General features: G+C 43.1%; 1 protein-coding gene across 4 annotated transcripts in view; it reads left to right on the top strand.

Annotated features, from left to right (window-relative positions):
• Window positions 1–26,300, top strand: part of Ankrd11 (ankyrin repeat domain containing 11) — a 145,798-nt gene that overhangs the window by 65,523 nt on the left and 53,975 nt on the right. Inside the window, exon 3 of one of the 4 annotated variants that reach the window (XM_076916005.1) lies at window positions 15,499–15,603. The exons of the other annotated variants lie outside the window; for them this stretch is intronic. The gene's annotated coding sequence lies outside the window, so the exon portion shown is untranslated. The remainder of the gene's footprint in view (window positions 1–15,498; window positions 15,604–26,300) is intronic. 4 annotated transcript variants of the gene reach the window in all.

Below are 26,300 nucleotides of genomic sequence, written 5' to 3'. Positions count from 1 at the left end.
TTAATCCCAGCACTTGGGAGGCAGAGGCAGGCAGATTTCTGAGTTTGAGACCAGCCTGGTCTACAGACTGAGTTCCAGGACAGCCAGGGCTACACAGAGAAACCCTGTCTTGAAAAACAAACAAACAAACCAAAAAAAAAAAAAAAGAATTGCCTAGAGGAACAGCTCTTATAGAATTTGTCTGTCTGTCTGTCTGTCTGTCTGTCTGTCTGTCTGTCTGTGATTTATTAAAGTAGGTTACACCAATGGCTGTCTAGCAACAGAAAGTCCAAGAATGCAATGGTTGTTCGGCCATGAAGCTAGATGTCTTGGCTGGTCTTCAGTATATGCTAGAATTTGAAGGAGTAGGCTGTAAAGCCAGTGAAGAAATGAACTTACCAGCAAGAGGCAAAGAGAATAAGCTTTCTTTTTTTTGTATCTCCTGTATAGGCCACCACCAGTAGATATGGCCAAGATTAAAGGTTTATCTTCCCACCTTAAAAGTGTATCTTTCCACTTAAATGATGTAACTAAAAAAAGTTCTTCACTTGTACACCTAGATACTTGGGTTTTAGTTAATTCCAGATATAGTAAGTAAGTTGACAACCAAGAATAACTATCACAAGTCTACCCCTTGTCATCTTAACACACATTCACAATTCCTTATGTCATACTTAATTTCCAAATGAAAACAATAATTAGGTCATGATTGTGCCTAATATGATAACTATTGCTTATACAACTACAAACACTATAAATTTTAGAATAAGTGACAGTGTCCCTTGAGGGATCAATACTTAGTATCACTGATTAATTGATGTTACATTACATGATAAAGGAATTGAGGAAAGAAAAAACATTTGTACAAACATTCTTAACAAAATATGATATAAACACCCACACTGATTTTAATCTTTGTTTCTATAAATTGTATAGATAGATAGATATTATAACTATCTTCCTCTACTACCTGTTCTGTATTTTCTGTATCCTCAGCAAGCACCTCAGGCAGGTCTTGGCTGTTTTTGAAGGAGTGACCCGTACTTTCATTCCTGGAGGGTCTGTGTTCTTTGCTCTCCTGCCTTGATTAGATTATTGTAGTTTCCCACTGACTTGAATCACAGGATATGGTAACACCACAAGACAGCCTATAAATGATCTCCTACACTCCACACATAATCTTTTTTATCTCATTGTGAAGAAGCAATCCAATTGCTCATTGGTAATCTGAGTCAATTAACCCTCCTAACTTATCCTGTTGGCTTGTGGGCGTTTTTTGTTTTTTTTTTTGTTTTTGGTCTCCTGTAGTTAGAGACAGTTTAGAATATGTGTCCTGTAAAACCCTGAAAGTCTGATTGTCCCCCCCCCCCCCCCCCCCCAGTATACAGTTACTTTTGTAAAAGGCCATAGGTCCCTCTGGAGAAGGACTGGAGAAAGACTAACAGTAGAATTCCCCCCCCCCCCCCTTTTTTTTTTTGTTTTTGTTTTTGTTTTTTTCTGAGACAGGGTTTCTCTGTGTAGTCCTGGCTGTCCTGGAACTCACTCTGTAGACCAGGCTGGCCTCGAACTCAGAAATCTGCCTGCCTCTGCCTCCCAAGTGCTGGAATTAAAGGTGTGCGTCACTGCCAGGCAACAGTAGAATTCTTAAAAGTTTTGTCCTTTCTCAGGGGAACCTGGCTGTCTGCAGGCTGTCTCGGGTCGATGATGGTCAAGAAATTGCTTCACTGAGTAATTTCATTTTGCCACTATCCAGTGTAGTAGCCTTTCTTTAATTTTTTGAGATTCTTATTTTCCTCTTATACAGATCAAACAAAAATGCAGTAGGCTTCTTACCTGTTTCATTCCTGGAAACACTGATTGATTAGCTAGTATCAAAAGATCCATAAGTGGCCTCTGGTACTTCAGGGCCCAATTAAACCCACTGCATTTAGTTCCTCTAACTGAGCAGCAGCATCACCAACCCTAAGGTCTGGCATAAGGAAAAGGAGGACAAAGAATCTTTTCAGGTGGTGCCTCTCTCTTGCTCTTTTGTATCTTACAGGGTTGTTGGAAGGCTTGTGATCCTTCCCATTATGGAGGATTAGATCCAGCACAGCATACCCACTCTAGCATTGCAATTTCCTGGAGCCTTAAAATCCCTTTATCAACACATCTCCAACTCCTGTTCAGTAGACTGTCTTTTGACAAATGCTTTAGCCAACTATTCAGACAAACTTTTGACATTTTTTTTTGTAACTGTATGAGCCTCCATATTAAACCCAGGATCTCCACATAGTGAGCATATAGCACTAGATAAATCCCATATCAAAATTCAGGGATTACATCCCTTGAAAATCTTTGGGTACTCTCACGGATCCACATTCACAGGGTCTCATTCTTTGGCAGATAACGCCCTTACTTTAACCACCAACACCATTTAAGGCCAGGACTTGGAATTTTTCTCAATAATTTAGCCAGTCTTAAATCATCTCTTCTCTGCCCCTCATACCCACACAAGGCTTTCCTGCATAGTCTTGGCTGCCCTGGAACTTGCTCTGTAGACCAGTCTGGCCTGGAACTCACAGATCCACCTGCCTCTGCTTCCAGATTAAAGGTATGTGCTACCATTAACAGGCAGTTCAGCTAATCTTACAATGAGGGCTTCTATTTGCTTTTCTTTGTTTGATCTTTTAAATTGATCTCTGTGGCTGCTAGAGAGAAGATTCTCTTCTAGGGCACAGTCAGAAATGTAAAGTTTAGACTGCTTAAGAGCACCTGAAGGCCAGTCATCTTTTGTGCCCTTCCCCCAGCCTTGAGCAGGCCTGAAAGACCTTGTTTACCGATACAGACCAAGTGATAGGATCTAGGTGGAGTTACCCACCTTGGCTACACAGAACTTAGAAGAACTGCCCCTGGGCTTGCCTTGATATCTCCAGCCTTGACCTAGAACAAATTATCCCACCATCTCCAGCTTAAACCAGAAGGGGGTTTGGTGGGGCTTTTCCCTTTAAATTGAGAGCTAAACATTAAAGCTATGAGCCTTGATCAGAAAACTTTGGCTTCATCTCTTCTCGCCCTCCATCCCCTTTTCATTCCCAGCCAAACCAGTTGGCAAACCCAGTTGATCCGTGGCCACAGAGGGCTACAGTCTTTATCTCTGATTTCATTGTGGTGTCTTACCATAGTATGAGATGCTACTTTATTATGGAGCACATACTGTCTTTTTTCAATTTATCCAGAGATGTAAGGAGCAAACCAACCATCATAACCATTATGTCCTGTTGCAGCCCTAGCAAAATGTCGAGGCCCGGGCTGCCCCGCGTTTGGCGGCCACCGTATCCCGGCCCAAGCTGCCGCTCCAGTTCGAGGGTCGGGGTTCAGCAAGAAAGAGAGAGTGAGGACGGACTCGAAGAATGGAGACCAGTGTTATTCAATCCTGTTTATTCTTCAGTCTCTCTTCCTAGTCCAAGTCCCAAGTCTAGCTGTACTCTCTAAAGAGTCTCCCTAAAGAGTATATCTCTCTGCCTTCTGCCTCTGCCTTTTATATGCCTCACTTCTAAGCCACGCCTCTAAGTTACACCTTTAATCGTGCCCTTAGGTCTTGTCTCTAAATCTGATCTCTAGGTCACACTCTTAAGTCACACACCTTTAATCTCACACACCCAAGGAAAGTCCTGGGTATCCAAAGCAAGATGTTATCAGAGTGTGCTCAGCTGTTGTAGGCTATTGTAATCCAAGTCTCAAGTCTATATGGCTCAAGATGGCTGCAAAACTGATAGCCGCTTTCTGCTAAAAGTTGGCCCCCAACAATGTCCCTTATTTTTCTACAAATTTTTAAAAGTTTTATATGCTGGTTTACCAAATCCATTGCTTCTAACGTTTAGTGAATGGGGATTATCTACCTATCTATATTTCATGTGTATGAGTATTTATTCCATGTGTATGTGTTTTCACCATGTACATATCTGGTGTTTGCTTAGGTCAGAAGAGGCAGTTTGATCCCCTGGGATTGGGGATATTGATGGCTGTGAGTCACCATATAGGTGCTGGGATCCTAACCTGGATTCTCTGCAAGAAAAGCAAGGTCTTTTAATTTCTGAACAGCTGCATACCTAACAGTTGCATACCTAACTATACTGCTTGTAGTGCTGCGAGCCTCTTCCCTGACTGGGGCTTTCCTCTGATGTCCAAGGGATCCCCATTTTGAATGCTGAGCTCATAATGGCAGCATGATGTCTAAGCACTGCCTGACTCATCACCCAGTGTTTCTATTCTGAATTTGGTGCACTTTACCTGTGTTGGCTGTATAGTCTTGTTGCCCTTTGTGGCATGACATTCTGAAACCCTTTCTTGGGGAGGCTATAGTATTTTTAAAAGTGGTTTTTAAGACCTTCCCAGTTTGGGAGAATATTTATCTTTTTAGCTTGCTGTAATTGCTAATTTTGATTGCCATTGCAAGTTCCTGTTGAGAACTGCACTCTCCATGCTTGGTGGCCCCACGTTGGCGCCATTAATGTTGTGGCTTGCACCATCCCACACTTTGGGACTACTAATTTGTTGTCTACACTGCCCCACGCATTGGGGCTAAGTGCTCTGGTCAAGAGACAGAGTGGGGATGGAGGGGCAAGAGACGCAAAGAATGGAGACAAGACAGGGTGTGTGGTCAAGTCTCATTTACTGTCTCCCACAGACGATATTCACACCTCCTACTGATCACCACCTTACCTCCTATTCACCTCCTATACACTTCTCCTATTGACACTATTACAAGGAAATCCTGGGTATTTATAAGCACAAGCAGGAGAACACAGGTGAAAACATTTTACCATGTGCACCGTGCAGCTGGGGTCACTAAACAGCAAAACAAGATATGTGGGATAAACAAGATGTTTATCAGAGTTTGCTCAGCTGTTGTAGGCTGTTGAAAAACAAGTCTCATGTTAGGGTATGTGGCTTGAGATGGCTGACAAAGCTGATAGCCACTTTCTGCTAAAAGTCAGCTCCCAACAAGTTCCTTTTCCTGTTGATTGATGCTGTTACTGTCTCCAGACACACCAGAAGAAGGCATCAGATCCCCTACAGATGGTTGTGAGCCATGTGGTTGCTGAGAATTGAACTCAGGACTTCTGGAAGAGCAATCAGTGCTCTTAACCTCTGAGCCATCTCTCCAGCCCTGATTTTTTTTAATCTATGAAAAAGGCTTATTGAAGTCTTCATCTGTCTGTCCCAACAACACTGAACCTTGTTGTTCTTAAGTCATGGGGGTCCCTCCCCCCCCAAAAAAAAAAAAAAAAAGAAAAGGAAAAAATGTTCACCTCATTCATTTGTCACCTGTCGCTTCTCTGGAGTGACTCCTGACACTTTCTTTACATTACTCCTTGCCAGCCCTTTACTTCTTTCATGCTAACAGTGTTTCATGCCTTCACAGACTCTATGTCTGTTTGTTCTGAGTAGTTGTAATATTATTGGGAAGTTGAGGGTGTGGTTGGTAGCAAAAAGAATTGTGGTTGTCTAGAATTAGTAATAGTACTAAGAATGATTAATGAATTTACCTTTTACTTTATCAGAATCAGTTAAACCACTTCCCCAGACCCAAGTATCTTCCTGTGACTTATTTAGGTTAAGAATTAATGTTTACCATCAGCCATGGTGGTGCATGCTTGTAATTCCAGCACTTGAGAAGCAGAGAAAGGGGGAATGGGAGTACAACACACACAGAGAAGCAATAGGGTTTATGGTTAACTATAAATTAGTGCTCCAAGATAACCTCAGACTTTCTACAAAGAGCTGGTTAAAGTAAAACATGGATGTGCAAACATTACTTGGTTATGTTGTAAGGGCAGATCTTGTGTGCCATGAACTGAAATGACCTTTATTCTAAGGTATCAGTCACTGCCTTAGAAAGATTGATGCTTTGTTATTACTAAAACTGTTCATGGCCCTTGAACAAACCTTTGTTTTAATTTGTATACATTGGCCTATCACAACGTTATAGTCTAGGGGCCCAAGTGTATATCCCCTATAGATAGGCTAGAGGCCAGATCTAGGATCATACGCTCTAGTACTCTAGGTCTGTCTGGGGCTTCTGAAGGTTGGTGGCTGTTTTGGAGTTGTTTGACTTATATATAACTTCTTGCATCCCCTTCCTGTCTCTGCATCTGTCTGTAATTGGCTTTTCCTGTCTGTATCCTAAGTTTCTGTTTTTTAAGGAAAACAGCCACACTAGGTTTAGAGTTAACCCTGATGATCTCATCTCTGCTAGAATTCACCTTCAAAGATCTCTTTCCACGTAGTCACATGCTAGATTCCCATGGTTATTCTTGGTTACGTAGTTTGACTTGTCACACCAGCAAATAAAATTAAGTATAAAAAAGTAAGTAGGTGTCTTACTTGTCTATTGCCATGACAAAACACCATAAAAGGAAGCATTTTAATTTGGGGCTCACAGTTCCTGAGGGTTAGGTTAGTCCATGTTGGGGTATGGCAGCAAGCAGGCATGCTGTTGTAACAGGCATTGAGATCTTAGACCTCATCCATAATCTAGCAACAGATGATGGACGCGGGTGGGGTGGGGGGGATGGGAGGGAGAGGAGGCAGTGCGCGAGTGCTAACTGGGCGTGGCCTGGGCATTTGAAACCTCAAAGACTCCCGACTCCCAGTGGCACACCCTATCTTCTCCAACAGGTCAGGCTTGTATTACATAAGACCCTGTCTCAAACAAAACAAGTGCTGCTAAGATAGTAGGCTCAGCAAGTGAAGGTGCCTGTTGTCAAGCCTGACTAGAGAGCTCTATTCCCAGGACCAAATTGTCCTCTGATCATCACGTGTATGCCTTCAGTATGCCTATACCCACATGTTATTAGTATTGATTGGGGGCTACATCTCACCATGTAGCTCATGCTAACCTTGAACTTCTGCTTTAGACTCCTGGGTGCTGTGGCATTGCAGGTGTGCTACAGTGCTCAGCTCCTCAAATACAGTAATCATTGTCTGTAGAGATTTATAGAGTAACTGACTTCTTTAAAATAAATGACTTTGTAGTTACGCCGTTTTCTATAAAAAAAAAAAAAGGAGCGTGTTCACTTGTCACTGGGCATTAGTTTTCAGTTTAGAATAGGGAGAGGCTGCTGAAGTCAGTGCTGGGCTTGAGTAGGTTTCCTTGTGAACCTTAAGGCTTAGGGTTTCAATTATAAATACTGGTATGGTAAGATTGCAGGTGTGTCCCAAGATGGAGTATGGGACACAGTGAGACTTCATGTGGGGTGATGCTGAAACTAGGCCTTAAGGAATTCATGTTTTAGATCAACAGGTGTTGTTTTGTTATGTAAACAGGACCTTGGGACAGCATGAAACTTTTTTTTAATTGCATCTAGAAGCTGACCCCAATATTGTAATTCTTTTGTTTGTTTGTTTTCTCTAACCCCCCCCCCCCAAAAAAAAAAAAAAAAAAAAAAAAACAGGGTTTTTCTCTATAGCCCTGGCTGTCCTGGAACTCACTCTGTAGACCAGGCTGGTTTCGAACTCAGAAATCCGCCTGCCTCTGCCTCCCAAGTGCTGGGATTAAAGGCGTGCGCCCCACCCCCCCACCCCCCTACCCCCCACCCCCCCACCCCCGCCAATATTGTAATTCTTGAGGATCCAAACTCTGACCTGGAAAACAGTTTGTATTCTTATTTAAAATAATTAGTTTCCCAATTAAAAAGTTAGTGATAAGATGTATTGTGTTAAAATTTTACAAATTATGCCTTATATTAGCTTGTGAGTCAATTTTGTCTGAAGTATACCAGGAAAATACAGTGGAAGTGTATTTTAGTAATTTGAATATAATTTTGGAGGTTTTTTGATAAATGCTGTAGCCTGCTTGCATTTCAGGCTTTCTCTTCTGGGTTTTACATGAGGCATGTGAGTCTTTCACCCTGTGCCAGTACTGCAGCACCCCATTCTGGTCTTTGGACATCAGGTCAGCAGATTGAGTCGTATACCCAAATGCTGTTGTACTGATTTGTGGGATGATGCTATTCCAGAAAATTGCCAGGTACTGTCTGCCCATTGTGGTGGCTTCCTAAACTCAGGCTTTCCCCAAAGCTGTCATTTTAGTATATTAGACTGGCCGAGTGTTTCTGGAAGTAGTCATCTGTTTGATTTCCAGGATGCTTCTGCCAGTCCCTATGCTTCAGTAAGTGAAATTTCTAGCCAGTAGTTCTAATGGAGGGAGAGTATTTCCCAGGGAGACAGAGGGCCTGCCTGCATGGTTGGTGCATGTCAGGCAGTGTGAGTGCCCTGTGAGACACAAATGGAAGACAGAATTTTGCATTCAGGAAAGTTATTGGCTTATGACAGTGATTCTTTTTACCTTCTTTGCTTTCTTTCTGTTCTCCTTTTCTTCCTCTTTTCTTCCTTCCACTTTCTTTTCAAAGGGTCTCTTTATGTAGTTTGGGCTGTCATCAGACTGGTTGTCTTTGAGCGGATTGGATTATTTGTTTAGGTGTCACCTCAGTAAAACTCAGCATTGTTAATAAAAATTTCTCAACCTTGTAGACTTCCCACATAGGTTTAGCGGCTCCTTGGGGTCCTTGGACCATACTTTGAAGACTGTATGTTGAGCCTCTCAGTCTGTATGCTTGCTGACAATTTTTTTTTTAAAAAAAAAAATTCCACACCTGTACTGTCTTGATGGCTAAACAGGTAAAGGAGGCCTGAGGATCTGAGGTCAGTCTCCCAAAGCTGCATGCTGGAAGGAGTGTGCCGACATTTACAGATTGTCAGCCAGCTTCCACAAGAGTACACCATGGCACAGTCTTTAAAATACAACAAAAAGTTCATGCTGTTAAGAGAATCTATATATGTTACCCTCTCTAAGTGTGTGCAGTTCCAGCAGGTTCTCCCTGCTGTGGGCCCCTTCTTAAAGTCTCATTATGGAACTGGTCTGGTTTTCAGACTGACTATGTATGTGCTCAAGTGTGTATTGCCACTAGAGCTGCTTCTCTTTGTTTGATCTTGGTGTTGTATACTAGGAGTAGACCATGGCTCTGCAGTTTGGGATGGATTTCTTACGTAGTATCTACCTTTCCTCCCAGGACTATTCCTCCCACTCCTTGGGACCCTCGTAGCTCCTTCTGTGCCTCTTCAGTTTTCTTTGCATACATAGTTCTTCCTGTTTAGAAGATGACCTCAGAAATAACTAAATTTCCTTTGTAGACCAGGGTTCTTCAGTTAGTTCTGTGTTGGCTCTTGCTCTGTATTTTAGCCTGGCATTCCTTTTAGCAATTTGTTTCACAAAAATTTCAGATAAAAATATTATCTGGATTATAATGTCTTAAAATGTAATGTTACACATTAGCTGGCTTGCAGATATGTTTTATTTTGGTGATTTTCTATATATCTTAGAGAAATTGTCATCTCTGACCTGTATGGGGACCTGAAGGTTTTCAAACTGTTTTGAAACCTGTTGGCTTTAAAATATATCTGAGTGGGTTAGAGAAATGGCTCAGGGGGTTAGAGTCCTTGTAGCTCTTACAGAGGAACCAGGTTGGAGTCCCAACATCTACATGGTACCTCACAGCCACCCATAACTCCAGTTCTTGGGTCACCCAGTACCCTCTTGTGAGCATCTTAGGCACCAAGTACACCTGTGGTGCATACATATGCATGCGGGCGAAATGCTCATAGCCATAGAGTAAATAAATAAATGTTGAAAACATGGCTCAGGAGACTTCTGTGTTTCCTTCACTTGGCCATGTGTTGTGCAGAAACAGTGTCCAATGTTATTGAAGCTTATTGTAATGGAAGAGCTTTATTGTCAAGTGTGATGCCATTTATATAGTTCTTTCTTAAGATACAGTGTAATATTCATCTCTGAGGTTCATTTCAGACTATTTTTCTATTGCTAGTTATGTTTTGATTATGGGAGTAGAATTATTAAGGTGTATTTTATTTACAGGCCTGATAATTTGTAAAAAATACACTTTCTATTTCTGAAAAACATGGATTTGGGGGAACTTTGCATAACTGGCAGAAGTCTTGCATATTTCTCACCTAGCTTTCCCTTACTGCTATCATCTGACAGACTACCTTGGTCTGAACTAAGAAGCCAGCATAGATGGTTTGCAATTTCTCAGGCATTAAGTAATGTCCCTTTTCTGTCATAGGACCACATCTGGTGTACCTCATCACGTCTACTTCTTTGCACTACCCTGCAGTCCCCTTCATACTATGGAATTGCTAGTCTCTGAAGTTCACTTTTTGTCTCTTAGTAGGGTGTGGAGGTGGGTGTATTGTTCTGAATTCAGTTCTATTTTGATACCTAGGTGACTATTTGACTCATACCTTGATCTTATTGGCTCAGAATAACCTCACAGCGAGTGGCTGCTTGTATAGAAAAGGAAAGTATGTTCCCTGACAAGTCTAACCTCTTTTCAGGGGATGTTTGGACCTTTGTTCCCCATAAACAGAAACAGTCTTGGGCTCTGTAGTCCTGTTGTGGATGACACCTTGGGCCTCACAAACAAGTTAGGTTTTGTTCAGTCCTGAATGAGGTTGTGGGAGCACCTGCTGGAATGGCTTTCTCTCCAGCTCGTGTGTGTGTGTGTGTGTGTGTGTGTGTGTGTGTGTGTGTGTGTGTGTGTGTTCTCGTTCTCTCTCTCTCCTCTCTCCCCCCCCACCCCCCCAAGGATACAACAAGCCTGAAAGACTTCCCTTTTCTGAGGTGAGTTGGGGTTGAAGGTGGAGGAGGTCTGAGAAGAAAGAAGGGTGTTTTAGATTTCTGTATCTTGCTATTTACTCTGTCATAAGGTTGACGTCAGGGGCTGCTGAGTAGACAAGCATGAAGAGTCTGAGGGCTGCAGTGAATATAATGGGTTGAGGAGATCGATGTCTGCTTTGACCTTTATGGAGGTTGCTTGAGGACTGTTCTTTGGGGCCCATACCTGTTGCCCACCTGGTACTATTACAATTTGACTTAAGTGTTTGGCTTTGCACTTGGTGCTTCTCACCTCGTGCACCTAGACTCTATCCTTCCCTTTAGTCTCAGAGACCTGACATGCCTGGACCGTTCCTGCTCTGTCTGACCTGGTGAGTTCACCTTCTTTCTCTGTAGATGTGTATTGAACGGGTAGTGACAGTCAGAAGTAGCCTTTTTGAATAGTGGTTTAGCATGGTGGTAGGATTTATCCTCCATCAGAGTTTGTGAGAACTATGCAAGTCGTTTCTTTATGTGTTCCCTCTGCAAGTAGGCAGAAATAGGCTGCCCTCAAATTGAGAGATGCTCCTCCTATCTCAAGTCCTGGGGTAAAGATTGTGTCCACCACGCCTGGCCTTTCCATTGTTGAGTTTGTTCGGAGTCGGCACACTAAAGCTCCTTTGCACTTTACACAGTAGCCCTGAGTAGACTGGTGCTGGCTCCCTGTGTTTCTCTTTTTCCCCTTTGCTTTTTGTCAGTGCTAGCTATGAAGCCACTCTAGGCAAGTATTCACTCCCCAGCCGTCACCCAGCTGCTGCACCCCTTTGTGGGTTATTTATTATCTTTGTGTCTTGAGCACTGGAACCTCTTTAAAATCTCTGGGAAGCAGATGTGCTCGTTCTGTTCTGTGGCTGCAGCTCTCTGTATGTTCTTAGCCTCAGGAATGCCTTGTTAGCTGTGTTGGCCTCATCATCTTTGAGTTATACCTTCTGGGAACCCTAGCACTAGAGTGTTACATAAACTGTCTGTGCCAGCGAATTGACACTTGTTCTCCTTACACTGCTCTTCCTTGTGGGAAAGCAAGCATTTGCCAGGCTCCACCATTCCTATATGCTCTGCAAATTGCATGCCTCCTGTTAGCTTTGTCTTTCATTAAAGACTTGTTGATCTTATGGCAAAGATGCAGACTTCATAGGCCAGGCGCCACCCTCTGATGTACTGTGTGATGCGATGCCCACAGCTCCTCAGGGGACTTGTGATCACCTGTTAGTGATGTAGATGTGCCACTTGGAGTTCTATTCTAGAATAGCTTGTTTCCAGAACAACTGAAGCCTCCGGGGTACTACCTGCCTAAGGATCAAAGGAGTTAAAAATAACATCATTGTTTTGCAAGAAAGTATGTGTAAGAAATAATTGCTTTCCACAGTGAATTTGGTTTTGAATAGTAACCTTAGTAGTTTGGAGACACAGAAAATAGTGTTACGCAAACAGTAAATTTCTTTAGTCGTTCTTTCTAAGATTTCATTATTTAAATTATTTAATCTATTTTTTGGGAAAATTACTTAGTATATTCTTGTAAAACAATTAAAACATCAAAGATGCAGTTCACATGTCCCCGCTGCCGTTCATCCATGTCTGTCTAGACTCTTCAATCACCTCCACTGTAGTACTGTACTATATTGAATAGGGCTAGTGTTGTGTGAGCTGCTGTTCTGAGTTTCTTCTGGTTTTGTGTCAGATTACAGTTTTTATTAACATGACATACATTCTCTGTAATATCTTGAGTAAAAGTAGTAAAATATAATATGCAAACAAAGAAATGGTAATTGTATACGTCTTATAAAGCAGCTAGATGATGGGTTAGAGTAATGGCTTAATGGCTAAGACCACTTACTGCTCTTCCAGGGCTCTTAAGTTCTGTTTTCAGTCACAACCAGTTCACAACCATCTGTAAGTTCAGCTTTAGGGGATACAATGCTGCCTCCCAACCCCCTCTGGTATCACACATTATGTGGTGCATACATGTACATGCAAGCAAAGTATGTTATTTTGGGAGGCAGAGGCATGCGGATTTGTGAGTTCCAGGACAGCCAGGGCTACACAGAGAAACCCTGTATCAAAGCCCCCCGCCCCCCAAATATGTTATTTTATGTACACATAAGGGTACGTAGTAAATAAAATCTGTTTTTAAAATGTTATAGATTGTTGACCCTTCTCGTGTTTCCTCAATTTTTACTTGGAGAAACGTATTTAAAAGTCTTCTAACAGCCTGCCTGTTTCTATAGCACAGAGAACCTGTTGTGCCGTCCCTGCTAGGTAGACAGAGTAGGTGTAGACAGGAAGTAGGTATGTTTGAGAGGTGGTGTTGGAAACAGTTGCTAGATCTGGTGAGGAGGCAAGGCTGTGTCTTGGGTGCTAGTGGAGACAAGCAGGCACATGACCGGCTTGATCTTTTCTACCATTGAACGAGAAGTTGTCTTAGATAAAAGATAGTTATTTTACTGGTAGATTTAAAGAGGGAATTGCAGCTGCCTTACTTGCCTACATGATGGGCGGCCCCACCCCCACCCCCACCCCCGATGCTGTGAAGCATGCACTACTTGTCTAGACTCAGACCCACTTTTTGTGTCTTGGAAGCTCGTTTCTGAGACATGTGAGGTCAGAGCAACCCTAACCGTAAGTGACGCTTAGCAGTCACTCGGGTCAGCCGTAGAATACGCACACATGCGCATGGGTGCTGTGGTGGTATTGGGTAGGTGCAAAGGCTGTGCAAGCATGTGATCATAACAAAGCTGTTCTCATGACATTCCCGTGGTCTCGGGTATACAGTTGTGTTATGCAGGGACGCAACACAGCTGATGAGCATGGAAGAGGTAAGTTGATGTCCATCTGGTCAGTTGCTCATGTTTTCCTCTCTCAAAGAATTGGTTTCTAGTATCTCCCAAACTTTACTTGATCCCTTCAAACAGCTGCTCTGCAGAAATCCATGCCCCTCACCCCCATATACAGGGCCTTGTTATGCAGCTCACCAGTCCTCCTGAATGCTAGGATCAGAGGCACACACCATTGATGCTGGAGAGCCTCACTTTTGCACTGGGTAGGATAGCCCTCTTCTCAGGGAGCTGGTACTGTGCCCTGCAGTGTTGGGCTGGGGTCGGCAGTACAGCTAGGAGGCGTGACAGTGCTTACTTTACAGGTTCTTTTACTTGTTGAAAATGCTGGCTTTGGAGTTGATCATCTTGAAGGGACAGCAGCATGTAAACCGGTTCAAGCTTCAGTGTGGATATGGTTGGTATTGTTTATTTACCTGTGCTACACCCTTTATTTTAGAAATACATCTTGTTGTTGGGTTTCATTATTAAAGTGCTGAACTTGGTTGTTTGGCATAACCTTTAATGACTTCTCCATTACTTCCTTATTGTTATAGGGTAATTTTCTAATAGGGTTTTAGGTGTGATACTGCTGATCTGAAATCGGAGAAAAGTGATTCCTTTGTTTATTTTAAAGTTGATAAATTAGAGGAAGATAGAGTCAAGATGACGTGACAGTAGTTTGTTTTAGAATCTTTGCTGATTTCACTGGAGAGGTTAATGTGCTCTGTAGTGTGTCCAGTTTCAGCAAAAACCAGCTTGTGGGATTAAGGCATTGCTTTTCGCCTTTGCCCTTTACTGAACCAACTTGGTGATCTCTAACCATGTTTTTAAACAAGTACACAGGGCAGGGAGGGCTTCTGGTAGCCCCCAGCCTCTTGGTGTGACAGAGACTATCATGGCCCACGTTATTGGACTTTCTCATCACATCAGGGACTCTTTGCCTTCATGAGTTTTCCCCAGTGCATGAATGAGTATTAAAGTCTATTTCACAGCAGCAGCCTTCTTCTTGACATTAACTTCAGTGATGGTTTTCCATAGAACTCTAGCTTATAAATCTATAATTGGAGGTGACCTTGTCATTGTTGGTCCTCTGCCCTACACCCCTCTTATTTTTATGTACTGGTGATACAACTGAGGATCTTGTTCATGTAGGCAGGGGTTCTACCACCAAGTGGTCTCTAAACCCTCATCTCTGGCCTTTGGGTTCTTGGTGTATTAGTCAGGGTTCTCTAGAATATATAGTATGAAAATAATACATATACAGGATTTATTAGAATGATCCACAGCCTGTGGTCCAGTTAATCTTACAATGGCTACCTATGAACTGAACGTCCAAGAATCAGTTGTTCAGTCCATGGGGCTGGATGTGTTTTTCTGTCTCAGAGATCCAGATTAGAAGTAGATCTTTTCACTTCAAATTGAGCAAAACTCCCTCATAGGCGTGCCTTTCCACTTTGGGTCTTAGTTAATTCCCAGATTAGTCATCAAGGTTGGTGTTGAGGATTAGAGTGCTGTCCCTCACACTGCCTTCACTCTCTTCAACTGTCACTAACCTCTTCTCACCAGTGCTGCCCCCACCCCACTTTCTTCTGGTATCTTGACAATTCTAATGAATACTAGTGGGATAAGCCATGTCTCCCTTGTCCTCCTGGCACATTGTTCTGGAGTTGGTACAGGACATGGCCTTGGTAGGCTCAAATCTTTTGGTCTAGCCATACCAGATGAGTGCAGGTGAAGGCACACATCTGCTGTCTTTCACTTTATATTCCTGGTCCAGCATTCTTTTCCTCCTGTGTCATGAGGTGAATTCCTAGCATGTCCAGTCTTTGGGTGCTCAGAGTCCTGTCTTGCCTGGGCCACAGTACATCAGTGGCATCTGAGTTGACCCTGTTATTTAATCTGTTGCTGGGTCAGTGTACATAGCCATTTTTATCTTTATTTGTCTATACTATTCCTTAACCTCAGAGAAACCATTATTGTTTCTTTCAGGGATGGCCCCGTTTGAGTTTTCCGTGCATGGAGGGCCACGGGCTTGATCTAAACCAAGCAAAACCACAGCAAAGGGCAAAATTGGCTCTGGCGATGTTAGTCTGTGTAAGTGTAACTATGTTTTATCTGTTTCTTAGGACTAACACTTCTTGGTATCTTGGGGAGTGGGGGTGTATTTGCTGCCTAAGGGAAAGAATTTTCCCTTTGAAGGCATCTTGGTGGCTACGTGAGTCCTTACACTTCTCATTGATATGTTCTAGTCAAAATAGCAGTTTATGTGCATTACAATCAGTGGCCGGGGTTGGTAGCACCATTAATCCCAACACTTGCAGCCTTTGTAAGGCAGAGCCAGATGAATCTCTGAGTTCTAGGCCAACAGCCTGGTACACAGAGTAAATTCAGGACAGCCAGGCCACACAGGGAAAGCCTATCTTAAGAAACCAAAACCAATAAACACAGCAATAAAACAATTGATGCATTGGGGCTAGAGACACTCAGTGGGTGAAGAGCTTACTGCTGTGTAGGTGTGAGGACAAGTCTGGAGCCCAGGACTCAGAAGGTGAAGATGAGGATCTGTGTGTGTTGTCCCCCTCTCTCCGTTCTTTGTCAGTGTTTCCAACAGGAGCCCAAGGAGGAGCAACAGTAGCAGACAAAGTGAGGATCAATAACAAGGCAATACTTTCATTTTCTTAACAATTTAGAAAGACGGAGGGGGGTTTAAATCACGTGTGTTTGTGTGCGCGTGCCCCCCTCACGTGCACTTTACATTGACTCGTGCTGGTGTCTGTCTTGTCCAGTGCAGTGACCTTTCTTCCGCCTGGACTTAGAGGACAGCTGTCACCTGCATATGCTGACATAATGAGATGGTGGTTTGGGCTTGACAGACCAGACCAGTGTGTAAGGAATCCATAGTTCTTGTTAGATGAAATCACCTTGAGAACTTTGGCAAAGAAAGATTTTATGCTGTGGAAGATGTCTGGAGGCCTTCAAACAGATAGATGTATCAGTTTGAAGAAGGGCGGACTCAAGGATTGAGGAGAGCAGGATCAGGACTGAGCTGTGATAAGGCTTGTTTACAAGGAGGATCTGGGAATTATAGGCTGCTCCCACAGATAAGTCTCCAGCTTTCTCGGGGAAGGATCACTGAAGTTGCTGGGGCTGGGCGTGATTACCTTACTTCACAGAGGAACTCACGGCACTGGCTGCACTGGTCTAAAATGTCAGCAGGACCCTCGAACAGTTATTTTGGGTGCTAGATTCTCTGTCCCTTCAAAATATCTAGCTTACTACATTATATTTGGTTTCATTCTGAGTGAGGTGTGTTTGATAGATGTAAACAGAGCTTACATGACTCCTTGTCCTTGTTCTGTACCACCTTATCCAAAGGCAGCAGGGAAGCAGAGCTGAGCTAGGGTCCTCCAGTGGTGCCTTGGCCTTTGTCAGAGTGGAGGACCGAAGCCATCAGTTAATCAGCCCGCAGTCTCAGTTGGCATAAGATGACTGAGAATGGTTTCCCCATGGATTAAGGGGCTCTTCATAGTAGTAGTGAAGAAGATTCCTCTGTGGATTGAGAGTTCTCCAGAAAATGTCTAACACCCCTGCCTAGGCACCTGGAAGCTAGCCTTACAGAGCTGCTCTGTTAAAGCAGCTCCTTGACTGTGTCTTGTGGACAGCTATGCCCTCCCTCAGTGGGAGCAGATTTCAGCACAAATTACTTGGATTAGGGAGGAGAGAACTTCTGTAGTTCTAAAAGGCACCGGCTGGTTTCAGGCTGTGCTTCTAATTGCATGGATGTTCCTGTTCTCATCCTTTTTCCTTGTCCTGTTAGCATGGGCACTACCGCAGGGTGTATGATCAGCTGGTTGAGTCTAGTAGTGCCTCCTGCTGCATTGTTGTAAAGGCAAACAAAGAGGAAAGCAAGTCAAGATAGTCTCGGAAGCACTTAGGACTGGGCCTCTGTAAGTAGCACAGTGTTGCTGCTCTGGCCTCCCGCTAGCTCGGTAGCACCCTGGGGAGCTCCTAAAAGTTTCTGATCTGAGAGCTGACTCTGTATTTTGTAGCTTGTACTCTTCCCCCCGCCCCCCAGCTTCCACCCGCAATAAATAATTCAGGTTTATGGTAACAGTGGAGCCCTGCTATCGGTCCTTCATGCATTTTCCGAGTTATGATGAGAGTATTAAGTAGGTAGTATGGGCTGTGTTTGTGTAGGTCTGTGAGTATCAGAGCACTCAGTGGCTATGTCATAAGCATGTGTTCCATGAAGTGGAAGAAAGACTCCTGAGGTGGTACTATATGTGCACCTTGTAATCTCAGCTGTTTAGGAGGATGAACAGAGAATTTTGAGTTGAGTTCAAGCCCAGTTAGGATATTCATGTTCAAGTAAAGGAAGTGAGTGGATCTTAGGATTTCAAAATTCATTTACATGTTGTTTTGTTTTACTCCAGAAATCATTTTCTTCTCTGGAACTTTCCCTTCTTTCAGCCAATTAGAGAGTTCACCTCTCCAACTAGCCAGCAGATTCCCACCATTGGTTTGGAATTGTTGAGATGTTGTGTTAACTCCACAAGGAAGGCCTGTCAACATCAGCTGCTTGTCATTTTTGAGAGCATTTTATTAAATTTGAGTGTACAGATGTTTACACTTCCAGACTCTGTTTCTGTCTTTCTGTCTCTCTCTGTCTCTGTCTTTCTGTTATAGTATCTTCAAGTAAGTTGGAAAAATATCTTGGAATATGATTTTTATGCTAAAGGCTGAGGCCTAACATGGTGGTGTTAACTTTGCTACTGATGTCCAAAGTATGCTTCCCTGTTCTGAGTGTCCACGTGCCAGTCTGAATAGATAGGGTACTTGCTGGCAAGCTGGTACCTCACTTCCTGGATGGAACTCAAAAGGGACCTGGGATACTTCAAGCAGTTGACATTTGTGTGTGTCATGTGTCTGTCTCTGTCCATTCCTGTCCGCGCTCCCACACCACACACAGTTTCTCTGTGTAGATCTGGCTGTTCTAGAACTCAGAGATCTGCCTCGGCCTTGTTAGTTCTGGGATTAAAGGTGTGTGGGCCGCCCCAGGTGGTGGATGGTCCCCTAGGGAACGTGGAGTACTTTACAGGGAGCTCCTCGCCTCTGTATGCTGTAGATGTTCAAGGAGCGTCTTAAATGTGCTCGTGCTCCAGAACAGTTACTTTTCACATTATGCGTATGCACCATCGTGGCTGCGTGTTCATGCTTGTGTGTGGACTTAGGTGCCTGTGGAGGATGAGGGAAGTTTTCTAGTCTCCTGGGGCTAGAGTTACAGTTAGTTGTGAGCTGTTGGATGAGCAGCCTGTGTGGAGTGGTGTGTACTCTTAACCACTGAACCATGCCTCTTCTCCCCTCTCTTCTCCTCCAAAATGAGATCTCTGAATACTAGTCCTCATTCTTACACAGCAATTCTTAGCCCCTGAGCCATCATTCTAGCCCCCTGTAGTGTCTCCCCCATCCTGGTATTACTGGAACCTGCCACTGTGTCTTGTGGCACAGCTCTTATATGGGTGCTAGGAATCTGAATAGAGGCTCACAGTAGATATTTTATAGACGAAATCATCTCTTTAGCCTATGGGAGTTCCTAAACCGGGTGGCATGTTTATCAGTGTTAATTGCTTAGTAACAAAACTATACTGGCATATAATCTTTCAAGATTACAGTGATGTTCCTGATAAGCTTACTTTCTCTGGGTGGTTTTCTGCTGATTGACCTGTGTCACTTATCAGACCATAATAAACTGCCAGTTGGACAGTAAGTGTTTATAGGGCATAGGTGAAGGGCAGGTCCTGTAATGATGGGCCCATAAAGGCTTGGGGGCTAGTAAAGAGCCATCTTAGTCAGAGTGCCAAGATTGTATGTGTGAAGGGAGCGGGGGAGGGGTGTTTTAAAGGTTGGATTGGGGCAACATATAGCAAGAGCAATATGTGTAAGCATGCTTGGGGCACGTAATAATAGTGTCTTAGACTTTGCAGCGAGTTCACCTGCATTTAGACTGCTAATAAAATGTGGGCTGCTTTCTGTAAGTAGACACATATTTGTCAGCTAATGAGCTGTTTCCTATTGGTTGTCCACAACTTTGGGTCAATAAATCTCAAATCTGTACCCTGGCATTTAAGCACAAGTAGTAAATTTATGTATAATATTAAGGTTCAGGGTGAATTCAGAAATTATTTTAAAAATATTTTATGTGTATGTGTGTGCACCCAAGTGTATGCATGTGCAGGAGCCCACAGAGGTTAGAAGAGGCCGTCATACCTCCTGTGGAGTTAGTGCAGTACTAGGTCCGGGTAGGAAGCTGAGTGCAGGTCCTCTGCAAGAGGAGTAGTTGCTTTCAGCTGATACGCCATTTCACCACCCTTCCTAGTATTCATTTTGTTTTGCAACGCTGGGCCACTGAACTTCACCATACTTGGCAAGTACTTTACCACTGAGCCGTGCTCATATAATTTTCTAAAAAAACCTAGTAGTCATATTTTCTTACTGGATTTGGGCTGCGTTTATCAGGTATTTATTCTGTCTCATTCATGCTTCAACTTGTTTAATTCATTGTGTATTTTTAGGCTCCATCCCAAATGAAACCTGGTGTATTTTCCCTGGCTCAGCTTTTTGGTTTGTTTTCAGACAGCCAGGCTAGGCTGGCTATGTAGAACAGTCAGGTTCACAGGGACAAACGGAGTGACCCTCCTGTGTGAAAAACAGGTGTGCATTTATCTTCTTTTGTGGTTATTATAGAAGAGGACCAAGGGACTGGGCATTTTAGAATGATACAACAGAAATTCCTCAGCTCTCGTTTGTTAATTTACCTGTTAATTTGGGTAAAGAATTAGATCTTGTTTAACAAAACTTTTGGTGCACTTAGTGAAACCAGTTAGTGAGACTCTCGTGAGTTTTCTGACTCATCCTTTCTGCTGGCTCTCATATGACTCTGGCTGAAGGCCTTGCTGTTTCTCTCTGTGAATACCCATAGTTTCCCTGGGAGATAAAAGCTCTTTGTCTGTTTGAAGAGCCATGGCAATTTTGAAGGTGTTTTTGCTAAACTAAGCTCTTCTTAATTTAATATGGCTGCTCCTCCCAGTTATATGTTTATTTTTTTTTTTCTCTGTAATCATTACTCACCTGGCTTCACAGCCTTTGATCATGAATTTAGAAGCAGTGTTTTTGAGTGGTAATCTCTGGGTGATAGGTTTATCTGTGTCTGTCTTCCTTGGAGTATGCTTTTTATTCCACAGGGAGAACATAGAAGTGATGTATGTACTGTGTCAGATGTTTTTTAGTTTTAAATAATGAAAGAAAATCCAACTTGTTTTCATTAGTAAGATGTAACTGTGGAACTGGAAACCATACGTATTATCACAAGCCCTTAATTACAAAGTTGTAATGATGAAGTGGTCATTGACCCAGATGACAAAGTCCTAGTTTTGTGGTACTGCTGACTTTCTCAGAAGTCCACCTGGAGTTCCCATATTAAAGCCAATAAGGTCAAAGCTCCCCAAGTCCTGCTTGAACAGTCAGCACCGAGGCACCAGACAGAATGAGGACAGTTATAGCATGGCCACTATCACTCTGCAGCCTAAGAATGACACTTCTGGGTCCCTCTGAAGCAGACTCTCATGTCATTGGAAGCCTCTAACCTTTATGTCTGTGATTGGTTATGTGGGAATGCTGACTATAGGGAATGTACCCGTTCTTCACTGCAGTTGAGAAAGGATGCTTAAACAGCCTGCATCTAGCATGTGCTTTATTGGTAATACAGACAGGATGTGGCATGCAGATGACATGCTCTGGTCCTGACTCAGACTGTACCCACAAGTAGTACATTATCAGTGTGCAAATCTGGGTATGTAAAAATTGGAGCAAAGGTTTGCTTGCACACACAGTATTACACTATTGTTATAGGGAGTAGGATTTGGACTGTTGGTGACCAGTTCTTTATTTCTATTGAGTTCATTGCTACTCAGTGATACAGTATTTACCAAATAAGTGAGCCGTGATGGTTGATGGATGGTGCCTGCAAAGCTTGTCTGTGGCATGCTTAGATGAGAATTCTTCAGTACTAGAAAGGTGTCTCATTGTTTCTGTACACACTGTTTTCTGGAACATTGTGTTTGATTCTCTGTAGTATTTCAGAAAAGCAGTTTGTAAAAAACCATGAAAACATGCATAATAATATCTATGTTATTCTTATTTATTTTTCTTTTATGTGTCAGGGTCTTGCTAGGCTCCCTAAGCCTAGCAAGCTCCCTATTTCCTAGTTGCCAGTGATCTCCTGCCTCAGCTAGAACTACAGGCATGTGCCATTATACTTGGCTTAATGTTTGTATATTTTCATTGGATTAGGTTGTCTCTCCTTTACTATGTTAAAAAAATACTATGTTTCAGGATCTTAGGTTTTTTTTAAAAAGGTAGACTTAAGGTGTCATGCATGGAGCTCAGTAACATAAAGAAAGTGTTTAATGTCTTCTTTCTAATCCTGCGCATTGGACTCTGCCTGCCTTCATGTGTGCAGGGCCATGCCGTGGCTGGGACCTTTGAAGTTCTCCTTACGGCTTGCTGCGCACATGCAGTACTACCTGGGTCACCATAATCCAAATCTCAGTGATTATGAAAGGAAAGCATTTTGTGTCAATGCATAATTCCTCTGAAGACTTCTTTGGCTTCTGAGTACAGCCTTGTCTTCACAGAGCTGACTTTCTGCTGTGGGCCTTCCACCAGTGAAACATGGAGCAACCCGCTCAGTCTTAAGGAGAATGAAGTTTAGGGAATACCGATGTGTATTTCGTAGTCGTAAATAGAAAGAAATAACCTAAGTCTGATTTTTGTATTGCTCTCCCTTTCTGAATACCTGTTTTAAGTTAGGCGCACCAGACCTGGTTTGGATATCTAGATAGATGGTACTAGTTGAGCAAAGCTTGACCACCAGCAAGGTTATGTGTGAACATTGTCCAGTGCATACAGCTGTGACATCGGGAAAGAGGTGATGACTGATTCCGAGTTTCCATCCACACCTGCTAACAACACTGGTGTAGTTTTGACTCTAACCCTGGCTTCCTAGTTTATCTGGCTTCTCAGTTTCTCCATTGTTGAAGCAGCAGAGGGTCCGCCTTCCTTCAGGGATCAGGGGTGGTAGAGAACATGTAGATCTAGGGTCATCTGAAAGAACGCAGTGTAGACTTGGATCTGGTGGTATCCAGAAGCACTCACCAGTTTATTTTTGTTGTTCTACTACCTTTTTAACAAAGAAAGGAAGATAAAATGGAGGTGGAAAAGAAAAGATAACATTTTTTAAAAAGGAAATGAGAGTCAGGCATAATACTATACATTAGAAGTCCTGGCATTTATGAGGCTAAAAGGCAGGAGGATCATGAGTTCCAGGCCAGTCTGGGTTACATGAGTCCATGTCTGAATAAACAGTAACAATGATCAAAAAAGAGAAAGAGAAAAGGAAAGTTACCTTCGCAGAGGAGCAGCCAGCGTGCTATTCAGACAAGGACAGGTTTGAAGTGCTCCACAGAGGCGGGGCTTTCGTCTGTAACCAGATGACTCTGCATACTATTAATATACATAGTTCTGCATATCAAAGACACAGGCCACCTTGTCCCACTCCTTCATTTCTAAGGATGAATACTAGTCCTTTGTCGGACAGCCTGCACACAGTTTGCTCATCTGTGAGGTTGGACATTATCTAATGTGAGCTGGGAATGGGAGATTTTAAATATCTCTTGAGACCTTGCTTTCAGTTCTTTTGAGTATATACCTCTGTTAGATTTCTATTGCTATGACAACCATCTGACAGAGATTCCTTGGGAAAACTTATTTTTGGCTTACAGTTTCAGACTGGGATCTCTCCCCACCCCGTAGATCAATGTTAGAGGAGGCATAATAGGAAGCAGACAGTCTATGTGCTTTAGGGACCTCTGCCTTTTCCTGTGGTGACTATATGCCACCTGTACAGTTGACCAGGGTGGCCAGAAGAGGGAGTGAGATCTCCTGAACTGGCATTACAGATGGTTATGAGCCACCTGACCTGGGTGTGGAGTATGAACTCTGCTCCTCTGGAGGAGCAGCAAGTGCTCTGAACCACTAAGCCATCTTTCCAGTCTTCCCCCCCCATTTCTCATTTCATCCAGACTCACAGCCTGTGGAATGGTGATCCTCTTTCTTATTCCTAGTATAGTCATTCCTAGAAATGCCCTCTCAAACACCCAGGGGCTTAATCTTGAAAATGTTTCTCAATCCAACTAACTTAACAGTCAAGATTAACTGTCATAATGCTGCAAAGTAGAACTGCTAAACTACAGGGCTGTAAACAATATAATTTATTTTTTTTAAGGAGAGGTTCTCGCTGTATACATCTCTAGACCAGGTTGCTGTGTTGCACTTAACAGAGATCTGTCTTCTGGGATTACAGGCAAACCACTGCCTCTCTGCAGAGAGAACCTCTGTACTGTTTTTTGCAACTTAAAAGGGCTGTCTCAGTGCAAACAGCCTGGAGCCAGTGAGGATACAGTCAAAATAGTTCCTAACCTGTCTTCCTTGTAAATGTGACCCTTGTCAGCAAATATGGCAGATAACAGGTGAATAGCTCTGTATTAAAGAATATTTGGTGGTTAGAGAGAAGACTCAGAGGTTAAGAGCACTGACTGCTCTTCCAGAGGACCTGTTCACAGAGGACCCACATGTTCTTACTAAATGATGAGATATCTTTGCACAAAGTTTTAGATTTTGTTTTTCAATGGATTGCTACCATGCCATCTCCACCACCACCAAACACACGTTCTGAAACAGGGCCTTACCCTGTTGTGCAGTCTGAATTGGAACCCATATAGTCTAACCTAGGCTGACCTTTATCTTGTGACAACCCCCCTGCTTAACCTCCTAATCACCAGGAGCCACTGTCCCCAGCCCTGTTGATTGATCATGACATATTTTCTTCACAGTACTGCTGCTGTAACTGTGGGAATCAGGTTCTGGGTCAGTTTCAGTGCCTCGTTGATGGTAGTCCAAACTTGAGGATAGTAGCTAAGCAGTCAGAAGGACACCCAGGTGGTGATGTTAAAGTTTCTTATTGAATCCTTACCTACCTGTTCCTAGATTGTTGTTCATCTAGGAACAGTGTGCGTGTACGCACACACACATGCATTCATTGTACGTTCATGCCCTTAGATGGGAGGCCCAAACCAACTAAGGACATGAAGGTCGTGTAGCAATTCTTTGCATGGCCACCTCCATTTGTTTGGGAAGGAGTGCTCTGTTTGTATTTGGTGTTTTGTGATGATACATACATACCTCTTTAATATCCTTTCTTAACAACTGTGTCAACAGGTCTTTCTGAGAACACCAAGGGAGGGAGGGAGTGGAGGGCAGGTGAAAGAAACAAGTGCCTTTTCCTCTCACCCAGTGTTCTGACAGTAGGTTTTCCACTCTCCAAAACTCCCGCAGAGTCCATATGCCCTCCGAACATGTATGAGAGAGATCTGTGTCATGTTCACAGAGGCAGTTTTTCAGTTTTCTTTTCTTTGAAATTCAAGGTAAAGAAGAGAGGAAGGAGCTTTAGATTCTGGGCCAACAGACTATTTTCAGCACAACTTTTCTACTTAATGTAAAGGCTTATTCCGTGTAAGTTTTAATTTTTAACGATGTTTATCTTGGAACAGTTGAGTGAATAAGTGTAGATTTTCAGCTCCACATTCAGCTTGTTATTTAGGGGTAGAATCTGAGATAAGCCCCCCCACCCCTTGCTTGTGCAGACTTTGGATTCTTGGCTTGTGTCATTTCTACTGCCAGAAGCCAACCTTGTCTTAGTAATTAGCTGCTCTGTCCTCCTCTTAGCCAGGGCAATGGTCACTCCTTTTGTTGGCACATACAAAGACATTGTTTGAGTTTGGATGTCTTGGTCCTGTTGGGTGAGTTGCTGTTAACTGTTGGTCATTAAAAAAATTAGATTACTAGGTTTAGTGGTCCATATCTCTAGTGTCAGCACTCAGGAGGTTGGGGGAGGAAGACTGAGAATGTTAGACCAGCCTGGGCTGCTCCCGGTATAACTCAAAACAAACAAACAAACAAACAAACAATACCCAAACCTGTAAGTGTGTGACTAGGTCCTTCCTGGTATCTTCTTTGGGTTCAGCTGTCATGTTAGACTAGGGTCTGACTCTTCTTTGAGTCTCTGCAGAGACAAAAAGGCTCTTTCTGCTTATGTTACACTTTTTTTTTTTATATTAGTGCTAGTATATAAAGTAAGAAGTAAGTAAACTTTTAAGATTTCTCATACACTCTTCCTCAAATTCCATTACTGTTTGATGTACTCCACCCCTACCCATATGCCATAAATAAAAAGAAACAGTAAGAAACGGGATTTAAAAAACAGAAGTCCTGTCATTAAACAAGTAGGTAATGTCCTCACTTCCACTGTTCTTATCCTCATGAAGAAGCACAGAAGGATGCCTGTGCTTTGTTAGTTCAGTATCATGGTGACACTTATCAGTGTCCAGAAGGCATGCTCAGGAGACTGCTGCACTGAAGACTGTCAGCTCACTCCTAGACACACAGCTGGTTTATTTGGTAGATTTTTGCTGAGAAATGGAGCAGCTAAGACACTCCTTTCTCTTTGTCAGTCACACTGTGGCAGCCTGAGTGCAGCTGTGCAGGGCTTGGGCTTGGGGGAAGAGAGCACTGTGTGGGATAGCCTTGAAGGAGTGAGGGCGTGGTTTGTTCCCCTTCTTGTCTGTTGAGCAACTTTGATAGCAGTGCTAGCAGTTTTGGATATTCAGGATCCTCTT

This window comes from Arvicanthis niloticus, chromosome 18 (assembly GCF_011762505.2).
Source record: "Arvicanthis niloticus isolate mArvNil1 chromosome 18, mArvNil1.pat.X, whole genome shotgun sequence".
In the NCBI taxonomy this organism is placed as follows: domain Eukaryota; kingdom Metazoa; phylum Chordata; class Mammalia; order Rodentia; family Muridae; genus Arvicanthis; species Arvicanthis niloticus.
This window is presented reverse-complemented; position numbering and strand designations above follow the sequence as displayed.